This window comes from Hippopotamus amphibius, chromosome 7, assembly GCF_030028045.1.
Source record: "Hippopotamus amphibius kiboko isolate mHipAmp2 chromosome 7, mHipAmp2.hap2, whole genome shotgun sequence".
Classification (NCBI taxonomy): domain Eukaryota; kingdom Metazoa; phylum Chordata; class Mammalia; order Artiodactyla; family Hippopotamidae; genus Hippopotamus; species Hippopotamus amphibius.
Window position 1 is genome coordinate 89040172 of NC_080192.1, and position 15712 is coordinate 89055883.

Here is a 15712-nt window from a genome sequence, read left to right on the forward strand (position 1 = left end):
AATGACCTTGGCAAGAACAGCTTTGGTGGAGCAAGGATGTGTGCAGTCCCGCGGCCACCTGACCCCTGTTTTCGGGGGCCTCCTCACAACAGGGGACCCTGGTGTTTCTAGAGGTTCTAGACTCTCAGGACTGAACTTATCAGGGCTTGGTGTTTTCAACCCTGGTGGGAAAGAGGCCACCTCCACTCTGGCTAGGTCCCAAAAACCATGACTGATTCTCTGTGTCTGTTTCTTGGGAATAAGTCCCACAGTTGTCTGTCTTTCATGAAGCCAGCACATGTCTCTCTGTTCAAAGAATCTGGCAACTTTATCCATTTACTGAAGTCTTTATCCATTTACTGGCCTGGGGAGGAAGGGGTAGGGATGGGATTACTGGTATCACTGGCCACGTTTATTGAGGGGGTCTGGAAGCCCTGGAAAGCCAGGGTTCCATCATATCCATCACTCAGTCCTACAGAATTTCAAGGAGAACCAGATTCACGCACTGTAAAAGCATTTCTCTAAGCAGCGGACAGTCCTGCTGTGCCCAGCCAAAGGTAATAGTGCCATCTATGGGTCGCTGGAGGAGAGAGCATCGGTGTAATTGTAATAACACAAAGAGAGTAGCAGTGGCAGAGCCCTCAGGGATGGGATTCCATGTTCTTCCTGTTAACTAATTAGAAGTGAACTCTGTAGTTATGTGATTTTTGTTAATGACCAGATGTTTGAAAGAAACACAAGAGATGGATGGACCAATACGTGAACCTGAGTGTGAATTAGGTAGGGGGAAAGCCAAGCTTGTGGATTTTTGTGTCCTGCAAAAGCAGAGCTACAGGCTTCCTTTCCAACATATGACCAAAAAATAAAAAATAAGAAAACAGTGGTGGAAATGGGGTATGCAGTTTTGTGGGCAGAGGCAGAGGCAGTGAATCACAGCTTGGGGACAAGTTTAGGGCTGGATGCAATCAAATACAACCTGGGAAGTCAAGTCTGTGTGTCTCAGTAACTTAATAATATCCAACCCTTGTTTACTGAGTGCCAGACATTCTCAGGATGTCTATTAACTCATTAACTCTCACAACAATCCTGTAAGGTAGATGCTATCTTAGCTCCCATTATGTAGAAGGGAACTGAGGCACAGGGAGGTTAGGTAACCTGCCCAAAGACACACAGCATGAAGAAACCAAGACTGCAGCTCCAGCACTGTCCTGTGTCTCTGACATCTACACCAACATCTGCTGTACATCCTTCTAAATGCATTACAGGTTCCCTACCTTTCAAAACGAAGCACGAGGAGCATAAAGTAAGTGTTTATTGGTGGTTTGGTTCAAGTGTTCATCAGCCGCGACGGCACTAATATGGCACCGGGTTCAGGGGCTGCTGAGAGGTGGCTCAGCTGCCAGGTTATTTGGGGTTCTGGAGTCTACTTTTTGTAGACTTTAGCCCATGAGGGATGGAAAGTTATGGAAGAATTCTAAGCAGGGGAGTACCATGGTCTGATTTAGGTTTTAGAAATGGTTTTAGGTCTTCTCCAAGGGTGATGGAGACTTAGCAATGACTTTGAATTCAGAGCCCCTTCGTACAGATGTGGTCTCGTGGCTTGGCTTCTGGGCACTGGTTTGGTTGGGGGGAGGTTTGTGAATGAGGAGGAGGCGCATGGAGAACCCAGGTGAGCTGTGGTCAGATATCTTCTCTCTCATCCTCTGTTCTCTACCCTCAGTGCCTCCCAAGGCGACTGTGTCCTGCCAGAGTGCTCCAGAAGGCAGCGTCACCTGTCTGCCCTTGCCTCTGGCTTTGCCCTTGCTCCATCTTGTGTCACCGGAAGAAGGACTAGGTGCTCAGTGAGTGGGGCTGGGGGACTCTGGTGACATTCTGCTCAGTGAAGATCCAACATTCAACCTGTGCATCGCCCAGGTGCCTTTGACTGGGGACGCAGGGGGTGGGGGATGTGCCTGCTGGATGGAGCAGACCCAGCTGGCAATGGCCGCTGGGTACCCTGATGAGTGCCTTACCTCCTAGTCCTGCGGGCACCCTACCCGGCCTTTTCAGGGAGAGTAGAGCCCCAAGCAAGTGATCCTGCTGGTTTTTCTAATCTTGGGATGGGAACTAGGGTGGGGGACTCCTCAGAGCAGGCCAGTACAGGGCACAGTGGACCAGGAAGGGACCACACTCAGGAAGGGGAGTCAGGTCAGGTCTCCCCACTCCTTCCTCAAAGTGCTCCCAAGGCATGGTCCTCCCCTGGGGTGCCTTGGGACACAGTTTTTCTTTCTTGGCCCTTCTCTGTTTTGTCAGTTGTCTGCTCCCCTGCAGCTCTGGGGAAGTCCGCTGGGGAAGAGCTGGGCCTTGTTCTTAAGCATCTTAGCAGCTGTCACTCTGGTGCTGGGTTCAGTGGGGGATGTGGAGGAAGAGGAAGGAAGGAGTGCTGAGAAAGGGGAAGACTCTGAGAAGGGAGACGCTGCTGACCTCAAGAAAGACCTAGCAGCAGCTGCAGGGACATTTGGAGGAAAGGGTCTTTTGTAGGTTCTCTTGAGAGGTTGGTTCTTCTCCCTGGAAAGAATGCAGAGCCCTAGTTGGAGGTGGGTGGGAACCGTCTGATCTGAGCTCTATCGTCAAGTGCTTGTGGTCTCCTGGGGAGTATATACTCCCTACACTGGGTCCGTCCTGCCACCCGCATAGCACAGAGGCACTCTGCTGGCACTGGCCTGCAGGGGCCCCCACAGGCAGAGGGCTAGTTGAGATGACCCATAGGTCCTTTCTGGAATGATCACCTTCTTTCTTCTTTCCCTTTCTTATTTTGTTATGCACAGCATGAATCTGAAACAAATGAGGCCTCCAAGAAAGAGGAGGAGGTCTGATTCGGCAGAAAGATTTGAGTCACCAGCTTGGTGAGAGACTCACAGCAACCTTCAGAGAAATTTCACACCCTTGAATGTTTCTACCAGAACCCTTTAACCCCTTTCTTGTCCTTAACCTTCACTCTGACAGACCCGCCCGTGCCAATCATGAAAATGCACCTGTCAGATCTCTAGCTCCGGGGAGTGTAATTGATGGAGTTCCTCAGTGGCTGTGCTCTGAAATCCATCACCTCCTGGGTTCTGAGGCCTCACTTCCCACAGTGGCTCCCAATCAAAGGCAGAGTGCAATGGGGCTACTAAGGCAGGATGCAGGGGGATGCGGAGATGTGAGACCTCTGATGGTCTCTGGCTCTGGTACTCCCCATTGGCCTTGCCGAGAACTCCCTGGATGACCAGCGTCCTGGGATGATTCCACCCAGCCTCCCCTCTTCTCTACTTCCCTGGGGTCTGACAGCTCCCTAGCCTCTTCCAGCCCCTCTAGATTTTCCCCCACAGGCATTTCCCCTAATAAATTTACTGCATGTTTCATTCTGGCTTGACATCTACTTCTCAGAGGACTCAGACGAACACACTCCCCTTGCTCAAGAATGGGAATCTCCTTTTGGCCTCTTCCTCTCTGGGGTGCCAGTCCAGATCCCCATCTTCATGGAGCTGCTGGCAGTGGGAGGTGACAGGGATGAGGAGAGGCCTTTGAGGTGCTTGGTACCCCAGAACAGAGGCCCGCCCTCTTTCACCTCCTTAACCAGGACCTGTGAGGCCAGGAGATCCTCTGTTCAGAAAGGCAGCTGGTCTGTGGTGGCCGTGGCCCTGGATGGCCTCAGCAGTGCCTGAAGGACGTGGATGTCCGTTTGCACACACTGTCTGCCTCCCTCCCCTCATTCCCTGCTCTTTGATGTCAGTCATCCTCCCTCACTGCCTCATTTTGGGTGGTGGGTAAATAAGAGACAGGCAGGAGCTGCCAATGGTGTCTGCATCCCTTCCCCAGCCCTTCCTTCCCCACTGTCAGCTTCCCTTTTTGTGGCTTCACGGGAAAGATAGGGCTCGAGTAGCCTCCACATTTAGGAAAGCAGAGATCTGCGAAGGACAAAAAGTCTTCTACAAGAATAAAGCCAAGATAGGTAGCAGGGAGCCCTCACTAGGTTCCTTTATTTACTTATTTTAATTTTTAACACATTTATTGAATGTCTATTGTGGTAGACACTGCTAGTCACTTTTATGAGTCTCCACAGTGAAGCTCTGCAAGTGTGGGAGGTAGGTACTGCTGAGTTTGACCGCATCTGGCTGAGAAGACTTGCTCTGAGGTCATAAAGCTGGGAAGCAGTAGAGTCAAGATCTGAACAAAAGTTGTCTGACTTCAGAGCTGCTTATCCACTTAATATATTTATTGGAATGGCTTACATTGTTCTAAGCACTTGGGATGCAACAGAAAGCGAAACAGGTGAAGATCCTTGACCTCACGGAGCTTATAGTTGATGCCTTATGGTTCACCAACTGTCTTTGCCAGGAAAATCGTTGATTTCAGACTCAGGTTGGGGTTGCACCATTGCTCTGTCACATATTGTCTGTTATCTTGGGCAAACCACTGTGACTCTTTTCTCCAGTTTCCTTACCTGTTGAAGGGGCTCGAAGTGGGTGCAGCTTAGAGAGCTTGTTTTGGATGGATGAGGCCATGTAATAATGTACGGTAGGCTCTAGGTGCAAAATAGGACTCGCCCTAAACAGTATATAGGACTGAAAGGTGACTTCCATGACAAAGCACACGTGGGGCACAGGGCTGGGAGTGGGGATGAGGCACATGTCAGACTGTCGTGTGGTGGCAGTAGTGGTGAGGGCCTTGGCCACTCCAGGGGCAGGGCTGGCCACATGGAATACTGCCTTCCACTGCTGCCTGGTGGTGGTCTGGCTGGTGTGTCTGCATGGATGTGATCATCTCTTTCACTTCTCCCCAAGGTTTCCTCTGCTGTCCTGACAGGCATCTTGGAAGGATCTTCACCTTCTAGCTTGGCTAAAATGTATTTAAAACCCTTGATAACATTGACCGTGTTAATTTGAGCAGTTTGACTCTGATGTGCCTTGGCGTAGCTTTCTTCATGTTTCTTATGCCTGGGGTTTGTTGAACTTGGATCTGTGGGTTATAGTTTTCTTTAAGTTTGGAAAGGTCTCAGCTATTTTTCTTCAAAAATTTCCTGTGCCCTCTCTCCTCAGGAAACCCAATTGGCTGCTTAAAGTCAAATAGCTACTGATGCTCTTTTCATTTCTTAAATTCTCTCTTCTCTCTGTATTTCATTTGGGATTCTGTTGCTATGCCTTCAAGTTTACTCATCTTTTCTTCTGCAATGTCCAGTGTTTTGTTCATCCCACCCCATGTTTTGTTTTGTTTTGATTTGTAAATTTTAGACATTAGAGTTTTCATCTCTAGAAGTTTGATTTGGGTCTTTTAAAAAAACTTCCATGACTCTACTTTTTTTTTTTTCTGGCCATGCTGCGTGGCTTGTAGGATCTTAGTTCCCTGACCAGGGTTGGAACCCAGGCAGGCCCTGTGCAGTGGAAGCACAGAGTCCTAACCACTGGACCACCAGGGGATTCCGTCTAATTCATCTTTTAAACATATGGAATATAGGCATATGTCTGTTTTAATGTCTTTCTCTGCTACTTCTAAGGGCTATATCAATTCTGGGTTGATTTCTGTGGGTTGATTATTCTCCTCGTTGTGGTTCTGGTTTTTCTGCCTCTCTGCATGCCTGGTAATCTTTGATTAGATTCTGGACATTATGAATTTTCCCGTTTTGGACCCTGGATATTTTGGCACATTTGTGAGTGTTCTTTGCTTTATTCTGGGGGTTCAGTAAAGTTATTGGGTACCAGGTCCTTTCAGACTTAGCTGTCATGGTTTGTGAGGCAGGTCCAGGGACGTGCCCAGTGTAGGGCTAGGTATCCTCTACAGCTGAAACAATGCCTTCCTGAGAACTCTACCCAGTGCCCCGTGAAGTACAGGTTTTTCAGTCTGGCTGGTGGAAACAGGCACTATTCCAGGCTTTGTGTGACCGGCACCCACTGTTCCTTCTACTCCTTCTGCGTGGTCCTCTCCCCGGTCTCACGTGCTTCCCTCACACACACACGTGATTAGTACCCTGCTGAATGCTGCGGGGGGCCCTCTGCAGGTCTGGTGAGCTCTGTAGCTGTGCAGCTCTCTCCTCTAGGGTGCTCTGTGCTATGTGCTCTGGCGGCCTCAGTCTCCCTGAACTCTCAGCTCTGCCTCCTTAACCCAGGGAGTCTGCCTGTTCTTCCTCCCTGTGCTGTGGAAACTCTCAAGATGGTAAATCGGGGTGATCTTAGGGCTCACTTCACTCGTTTCCCTCACTTCACAGATCGCATCCTTCATTGCCTGATGTCCAGTGTTTTAAAGACCATTGTTTCCTGAGTGTTCCCTGCTCCACGCCTGCCCCAACCCTGTACCAGGTGGGAGAGTAAACATGGTCTCTGTTACTCTGTCTTGGCCAGCAGTAGAAGACTTCATTCAACCACTTTAGCTTTGAACTAGGCCAAGCCAAATTCCTTGATAGGTAAAGACACCACTAGAGGATCCCAGGCCACCTCAGTGGATTTGGGCCCAGCCCCTGTTCTCAGGGGTCACACAGTAAAAGCATCATTCTGTGCATACCAGCTGGGTGTGGTTGGTATCACAGGTGTGTGACATGCGTGGTTTGTGGTCGCACAATAGAGACCTTAAGGGTACACCCAGGGCCAACACTGGCAGGAAACCATCTCTCTGCCTAATAATGGGGCATCTTCTTGGTCTTGGTGAGGGGTCCCCAGAACATGGGCTTCTGGATAGACTTGCTTCCTTAGTTTCTGTGTCCTCCATCAAGACATGCTTGCCCCAGGGCTCAGGTATCATTTCAGAAGACAATAAACACTTGGCCCCAGGAACTCTGGAGCTCTTGTTGGACCAGAAAATTCTTTGGTTCCAGCCGGGAGGGTTCATGACATGAACAGCTTCAGGGTTGTGGAGCCTAGGGGACACCTGGAGGCCAGGCTGGGCCATGGCTGGTGCACACGTGCTAGGTTCCTACCTCAGTGACCACTCAGCACCCTGCCCATGAGGGGCTGTCAAGTTGCACTAACAATTTTTTTTTTAATGTAATTTGAATCTAATCATGAGAAAACAATCTGACACATCCAGAATTGGGGGCATTCTATAAGCAACTAGCCTGGACTTTCTACAATGTCAATGGCATGAAAGATTAAAAGAGGTGTGTATGTGAGTCATGGTGGAAACTACACCATCAGATTTTAAGGTGAGGTGGAAACTACAGAGCCATGACAACCAAACACAGTGTATCAACCTTACTTGAATCCTAGAGTCAGGAAACTCCCCAAGCTACAAGGGGCTTTTTTTTTTTTTAAAGACATTTATGTACAGCTTAGATATTGCAGTCATGTTAAATTCCTTGGGTGTGGCAATGGTATTATGATTATGGAGAGAATGTTCTTGTTTTTAGGAGATAAATGCTGAAATATTAACTTATACTACAAAGCTGCAATTTACTTTCAAATGGGTCAGCAAGGAAAAATGTGTTTATATATACATACATACGTACATGTGTGTGTATATATATAATTGCAAGTGCAGAGGGCCTGAGGAAGAAACATGCTTGGCATATTTCCAAATGTAAAGAGAGCAGAGGGGAGGGGTGGTGAAAGATGGGAAAGCAGAGGCGGACAGGTGCCAGATCTTGAAGGGTTTTGTTAGAGATGGTAAAGATTTTTTATTTTCTTTTAAGGGTAATGAGAATCAAGGGAGAATCCCTTTGAAACAAGGGACTTGGTCATATTTAAAATCCCATTCTGCATCTCCTTCCTTCCCATATACCCAGGAAATGTCCCCAGTCTCCTGGAATTGCCACACCCATGGAAAGGATTGTTGTTTCTTGTAGCATGTAGCGGCTCCCCCACCTATCTCTCTGGCGGCCAAACACGGGGCCTTTGTGGTCCCTGTGTTCTTGCCCCTAGGAAAGTACCCAGGAACCAGGGGGTTTCCCTCTCAGGTCACAGTCTCCTGAGAAGGTGACCATATGTCACACCAAGGAAAGGGAGACCTGCCCACATCAGGCAGTTGTGGTCCTGGGGGGCAGCCAGGCCTCTTGTCGCCAGGAAAGAGGAACGGTTCATTCTGGAATTTACAGAGAGAACTTAAAACAAGCAATAGCACTTTGTTAGTAGAAATTGGTATAAATGGACAAATGAGTTCTCAGAATAGAGGATGTCCAAGAGGAATAGGGACTGGTTTCTTTCATGTTATACTATCTTTGCATCTTTCCCCACTCTGAGTCTCCCTGATGGCATTTGACAGTACCCCTGACATTCTGTCCCAAATCTACATCTGAATCCCCTCCTCTCCTTCCTGGAGAGCAAGGTTAGATTAAAAACCACATAATTGTTTAGATTGGGGCCACAGTAGGAAAATACTACTTGTCCCTTAGTGATGTGCTGGCATTGGACCTTACTGACTCTCAAGAGCCTATCATGAACATATTTCCCAACTCTGCATTTGGTGACATCATGACGGTAACTTGAAATTGGCTAAGGTAGGGATAGTTACACAGCAGTAATTAGCAAATATTACAAAAGAGGGTCTCTCCTCTAGAACCAGAGGACCAGTTGTTAAACATGTATGAACACACCACTGCGTATTCTATTTGTTTGAAATTCTCTTTTGTTTTTTTCCCCATATTGAAGTTTCTCAGGACTTTCCTTTTCTCCTGGGCTAATGAACTTAACCTTGAGAAAAGGTTTAACCTTGAACATGGTGCTCATAAAAAAGATCTTGGAAACTTAAGGAGAAAATATTCCCTCCCACAAAACTATAGGAAAGCAAACTTATATAAAGTGAGTTCTTATAAAGAGGTATATTGAGAATATTCACAAGTATTAGTTTTATTCTCCTGCCAGTGAGAAGACTTGTTGAAAGTGTATAATCTTGTTCTTTTTTCATATAACAAAGGAGTCTTTTAAGACGCCTGGACTTCAGAGATTGTTATATACTGTGAAGTGTAATCTTTAACCCTTAAAAGTCCATAATTCTGATTACTTATCATTTGATAGTTTGATGCCCTGATAATATTTATACTGATATACATATATATATATTTTTTCTGAGCGCACAACTTGCAGGGTTTTAAGTTAGTCTAGAAAAGGCATTTCCTTGCCTACCTCCAAGCATGCTCATTTCCTTACTCAAAGGGTCTGAGAGCATATGAAATTTACGGGATCACTTTGGACCATACGGCTACTATGAATATGTGGTCTCAGGGCTGCCTGCCCGTTTCCTTGTCTTGGACGAATTTCCTCTTTCATTCTCCACTATGCTATTGTAAATAATCTGTCTGCCTTTCAGTTCCCCATATGCAGTTCCAAGCAGATGATCTTTCTTAGTTCCAGCAAATAACCTTTTCCTCCTACTTCATCAAACAACCATAAATGAGTGAGAGATAGTCACAGAGAACCTTACAGACAGTTTTCTAGGAGCTGACTAGCTAACCAAACCCATTTCCACCCAACCGAAATGAAAAGTACAAAATGAATAAAAGTAGCCAAAAGTCACACCAGCAGTGCTGTAACTAGGAATGCCAAGAACTTTGAAAAGTGTTATGTGGAAGCAACAATTTGGACTCTGAAATTGAAATGAGGTCATATAATCCATCATGATTCTCCTGGAAAGTGATGGTAGGGCAAAAGAAGGCCACACAATATTCTGAAAAATTTCACTAATCCTGCCACACTCTGCAACAAACCCATTACCCAGTCCTGTTAATTCTGTTCCTAAATATATCTGAAATCCTCTCATTTTCTCTGCATACCCATTTCTAATGGGCTGTCTTTGGTATACAGGGAAGCTATTCATATGGATTATTTTTGCCTGTATGATTATTGACTCATCAATTTAGATAACTCTTCCAGATGCTTCTTTCAGATTTCATAGGTAAAAAAGAAAATAAATGTCATATGCAAATAATAACTTTGTCTTCTCTTAAAATAAGAAGTTGGGGGAATTCTCTGGTAGTCCAATGGGTAAGACTCTGCTCTTCCAATGCAGGGGGCCCCGGGTTTGATCCCTGGTGGAGGAACTAGATTCTACTAAGAAGTTCGAATGCCGCAACTAAAGATCCCCATGTGCTGCAACTAAGACCCAGCACAGCCAAAATTAATCAATCAATCAATCAATCAACCAATAAATCATTGGGACTTACATTAAAACTGAAAAATGTTAACTGACAGATAGAAAGGAAATAGAGAAACTTCATGTGCATCTAGGTATGAAGACTATTTTTAAGGACACCAAATCTTCCTAAATTATTTTGCAGCTTTACTAAAATTACTGAATTTACTAAAATTGAGTTTTACTTAAACTCACAATAGGACTTTGTTTTCGTAACTTGCCAAAAGGTAATTTGGAAGAACAAGTTAAGGATGGCTAAGAAAATTTTTATTAATAAAAAGGTTAAAAAAGGAGATCTGTCATATTTTAAGATATTTTGTAAAGCATTATTAGTTTGGTAATATTGAAAGAATTAAAAGACGGGTGAAACAAAATAAGGAGGCCCTTAACAGCCCCCAGAATAAAACGCTTTATTAATGTCAAACAAAGGAAGCATCTGAAATTAGTGGGGAAGGTACAGATTATTCAACAGAATGGGGCTCATATTTTCTGCTTAGCATGGACACTTTTGAAGGGGATGATGAGTCTTTGTGTGATTCAGCTGGGGAGGTGGCAAGACCTCAGAGCAAACTAGAACTTGGAAATCTGAGGAAACTGCAGTCTCCCTGAATCTTCCTTTCATGGCTTTAGCCCAGGGTTTCTCAGAGTGAGAAATGTTGTCCATCACATAAGTGTAAAAGAAAAACAGTAATGGAAACTCTGGTATAAACAATATTAAACAGTTTTTTATTTTTTGTGCTGCATGGCTTGTGGGATCCAGTTCTCCAACCAGAAATTGAACCCGGGCCCTCAGTAGTGAAGGCACGGAGTCCTAACCACTGGACAACAAACGTTCCCTAAACAGCTTTTCTTAACATAGGATGTCTCAAAATCTTTAATATGCGCACAGTTACCATGAATCTCTAAGAAAGGCACACAGCATGGAATATTTACCAAATTTATTTAATCTGGGAACCCTTTTCAGTCAGAGCATATTTCTGGACTACTGTCCCATGCAACATACTTTGAGGAAACTGGGTCAGTCTTAATAGAAAAGGAGCTATTTTGGTGAGTATGTCACTCAGGGTTCTTGACTGGAAATACAAGACCATATCTGCATAATTTAAGCATGAAAGGAATTTATTGGGAAGGGAACCCCTTGCTCTCAGACTCAAAGGGAAGGCGTGGAAAATGGGGCAGGATCAAGGAAGGTTGGCCATCAGAGAAGACTCCCAAGATGTCCCTTGAAGAGTCTTCGATCTCTGAGACCGTGCATTACTGTCTCAGTCACGCAGTGGTGGCATCTGATTCACTCTGGTGAGAGGTTCTGAGTGTGTTTTTGATTCTCTGGGCACATGTTCTGTGTTCCACGTGTGTGACCGACAGGTGTCGGCAGCTGCTCTTCTCAAGGCCCTGTGCACACACTTGCAGCCCTAGAGCACTCAAGCTACAGAAACTTGAGGTTTGTTTCACTGGCCACAAGATGGCTCACTTCTCTTTTCCATTTCTGGTTCAAGACCGGTTAACTCTGGGCCACCGCTGCTAGACGTTTTTTATCCAGCAATCATCCAGAGACTGCCCTCAGCCCACAAGCCAGGCAGCTCCGTTAATGGCAACACAGTGTCTTGGGACTAGACGTACCAAGACTACCAATCTGTGGTCCTACTCAGACAATCTTAGAGTATCTCTATGAAGGCATCTCATGAGTGATTATAACAATCTCAGACTTCTAGAAGTTTGGGTTTTTAAGGAATCACTGAACTTTTTAGGTGATTTTTTTCCCCTACTGTGAGATGAAAGAGACTATTTGAATTTGAGGTCAGTGATGATGAAACAGGTTATGACCTAGATTTATTTTGCATATCTAATCATCATGCTGAGGATTTGGAAAAGGTGTTTATTCCTCATGGACTAATTATAGACAGGACCAAACAGCTTGCTGGAGATGTGATGAAGGAAATGGGAGGACATCACATCGTGGCCCTCTGTGTGCCCAAGGGGAGCTATAAATTCTTTGCTGATCTGCTGGATTACATCCAAGCACTGAGCAGAAATAGTGATGGAGCCATTGCTATGACTGTAGATTTTACCAGACAGAAGAGCTACTGTCATGATCAGTCAACACGTGACATAAAAGTAATTGGTGGAGATGGTCTCTCAACTTTCACTGGAAAGAATGTCTTGATTGTTGAAGATCTAATTGACACTGGCAAAACAATGCAAACCTTGCTTTCCTTAAGCAACATAATCCAAAGACAGTCAAGGTTGCAAACTTGCTGGTGAAAAGGACCCCTCGAAGTGCTAGATGTAGCCCTACTTTGCTGGCTTTGAAATTCCAGACAAGTTTGTTGTAGGATATGCCCTTGGCTATAATGAATACTTCAGGGATTTGAATCATGTTTGTGTCATTAGTGAAACTGCAAAAGCAAAATACAAAGCCTAAGATGAGAGTTCAAGTTGAGTTTAGAAACATCTGGAGTCCCACTGAAATCACCAGTAAAATTACCAAATGTTCTAGCTCTGTGGCCAGCTGCTTAGTAGAGCTTGTTTCATGTATCCTCTAAGAATTTTATCTGTTTTGTATTTTAGAAATGTCAGTTGCCACATTCCTGAACTCTTTATTTGCACAATGAGCCTATAGCCTATCAGTTCCCTTTGGGTAGATTGTTGTTTGACTCATGAATGAAAAATCTCTTTCACCATTGAGTGAAAATATTGAAATTATATCTGTGAGAAACAAAGAGAAGGATATATTAGTTTTTTAATTGGTATTTTAATTTTTTACATTCAGGCAAGAACAGAAGTGATTGAATATTGTTAATTATACCACTGTCTGTTTAGAAAAGTAAGAAGCAGTCAGTTTCATGTCAGTGACAGCACTTAGAGGTATCATTATATCAGATAAACCATATGTCCTGGAATTATTTTAGTAGATTTCAGTGGTATTAACTGTATTTTCCCACTTGTTCAGATTATTTCCAGTGAACCTTTGTCAACAATTCCTTTTAAATCAGATCAATAAGTTCCAAAAACCTACCACTTTTTGAATTCTTCAGTGTAAAAATCCTTAAAACAAAGGCTGTCTCTTTAAAAGAAAAAACAAAACAAAACAAAAAACAAACAAAAAACCCCAATCATCCAGACTTGGTAACTCTTTTTTTGTTTGTTTGTTTGTTTGTTTGTTTATGTTTTTTATTGAAGTAAGGTGCTATACAGTATTATGTAAGTTACAGGTGTACATTATAGTCATTCACAATGTTTAAAGGTTATACTTCATTTACAGTTATTATAAAATAGTCTATATTCCCCACATTGTACAATAGATCCTTGTAGCTTATTTTATACCTAATAGTTTGTTCCTCTTAATCTCCTACCCCTCTATTGCCTGTTCTCTCTTCCCTCTTCCCACTGGTAACCACTAGTTTGTTCTCTATATCTGTGAGTCTGCTTCTTTTTTGTCATACTCCCTAGTTTGCTGTATTTTTTAGATTCCACATGTAAGTGATAACATACAGTATTTCAGACTGGGCAACTCTTGTTATGCAACACTAAACAGATGTTTCCACACAGCATTCTCTCACTTGACTGGAACTGGCATAGGCAATGGAGGGGTCACCAGATCACCCACTAAGCTGGGGTGTGGCATAGCCAGGATTCCAACCCAGGACTCATGTTTTTTCCAGTGGACTGGTGGTTTTCAACCCTGGACTCACCTCAAGAGTTAATAAAGATACTGATGCCTGAGCCCCAACCCACATCAATTAAGTCAGAATCTCTGGGGATGGGGTGCTGGCAGCTTTACAAATGTGCTCTGAGAGTGAGGACCACTGCACTAGTCTTAGATACTCAGCTCTCTTTCTCCTCTATCCCACCCAGGGAAGGGAGCTCTGGGGAAGGGCAGTGTCGCACTTAGTTCTCCTGGGGTTGAGGGTCAGATATGTTGTGCGAAATAGATTTATTTGTAGGAAATGAAAGCATGTACCTATATCTTTGTACTATGTTTTAAAGAAAAGTAGTTTGGAAAAATGTCATGTTTTACACCATTTCTAACTACATTTTTCCTTTGTCTCTGCTTTAGGCTTAATCAGGGATATATTTTATTTTTTTTACTTGCAAGATGCTAAGAATTATCCAGAGAGAATTACACTCTCCTATGGGGCAAGAACCATGGCTATCCTGTTCAAGGCTGAGCCCTCAGCATCCATCACAGAGCTTGGCACACAGAGGGCACTTGATAAATTTCACTGGGTGGATAAACAGATGCCTCAGTGGATGAATGAGAGGCAGGACTAGCCACTTCTCTGGAGATGTTCCCATTAGAAATATGATGAAAGACACTCATTCTAAGGGTTCTAGATTAAGGCAGCTGCTGCAGGGACATCTTTAGGGAGCAGTAGGAGGCAAATGAAAGTTTAAGGTTCTGTTAGGGAGGCTGACTCAGCTAAAGTGCCAGCTGAAGAGCTTAGTGGGGGAAAGAAGTTTGTAACTTTAGCAGGATGGGAAAAGAAACTAAAAGCATAAAATTGCAGCTGAGAGCAGTTATCTTGTTTACTTTCCAAAAAAGAGCAAAATGGAAATATTTGGAAAAAGAAATCTGTTGTTAAGGTTGAAAAAAAAGTTGGAGGGAACCATCCACAGCCTTGGTGTATAAAGTGAACTGTGTTATGATTCATTAGAATGTGGACATATGTTGGGATTTTGTAATTTCCTGGCTTAATTATTTTAGTTTGTGGAGGACAAATGTCCTGATGTGGTGTTGGAGATATTATCATGGGATTTTGGGTTTTTGGAGGTCCTGTTCTTTTTTTTTTTTTGGCACACGGGCTTAGTTGCTCCGCGGCATGTGGGATCTTCCTGGAGCTGGGATCGAACCCATGACCTCTGTATTGGCAGGCGGATTCTTAACCACTGCGCCACCTAGGAAGCCCCATGAGGTCCTGTTCTTTTTTGTGGGTTTGGGCACAAGTTTGAGTAGTACATGCAGCAAAAAAAAGTCCCTTTAAGACAGAACTGGACACTTGATGGGTTTTACTTATTCTGGGCACCGGGAACTTGACTCCCATAGCCAAGCAGGATCCATAAGGTCAAGGACTAAATGATTATTATACAAGTTATTTATGCATTATGCATGGAGGTGAAAGGTCCACTCTCATTCACACCACCCTATTTCTGGGGGAGGGGGCCCTGGACAGGAGCAGTGGGAAGTATGGGTGGATGAATTATAAAATATGTGCCATGGTTATGCTGTTGTCATCGTCTCAGTTCTTCAGGTCCTCTTTGTTGATTAGTTACCTAGTGCTAACTAGTAACTAGTTTACTAGTGCTAACTCCTGACTAGTGTGTTGAAGGGGACAGTTTCAATTCTGGGGATTCTCTTCTGTATGTTCCATGACATTCTTTCCACACAAAGGCTGAGGCTACACCCATTTTCGCTTCTTGTCCTTTCTCTGTCATGGCTGTAACTGGCGGCTCTCCATTGTAGCTAAGTGTTTTTTCGTGGGTTTTTTTTAGCATATGATAATGGTTTAATATCCTTAATATTTCAAGCATGCTTGCAAATCATGAAGACAATCATAAGAAACTCCATCCACAAAGACAGTAACACATGTCAGAGAAAACATGTGAAGTCTTCAGTAATCTCACTAGCTGTCAAGAAAAAGCAATATAAAATTTGCCTATC

At 44.2% G+C, this 15712-nt stretch overlaps 1 pseudogene; it reads left to right on the forward strand.

The window, feature by feature from the left end:
• The first annotated feature begins 4306 nt into the window (after positions 1 to 4306).
• LOC130857055 (hypoxanthine-guanine phosphoribosyltransferase-like) lies at positions 4307 to 12475 on the forward strand (annotated as a pseudogene).
• The last annotated feature ends 3237 nt before the right edge of the window (positions 12476 to 15712 follow it).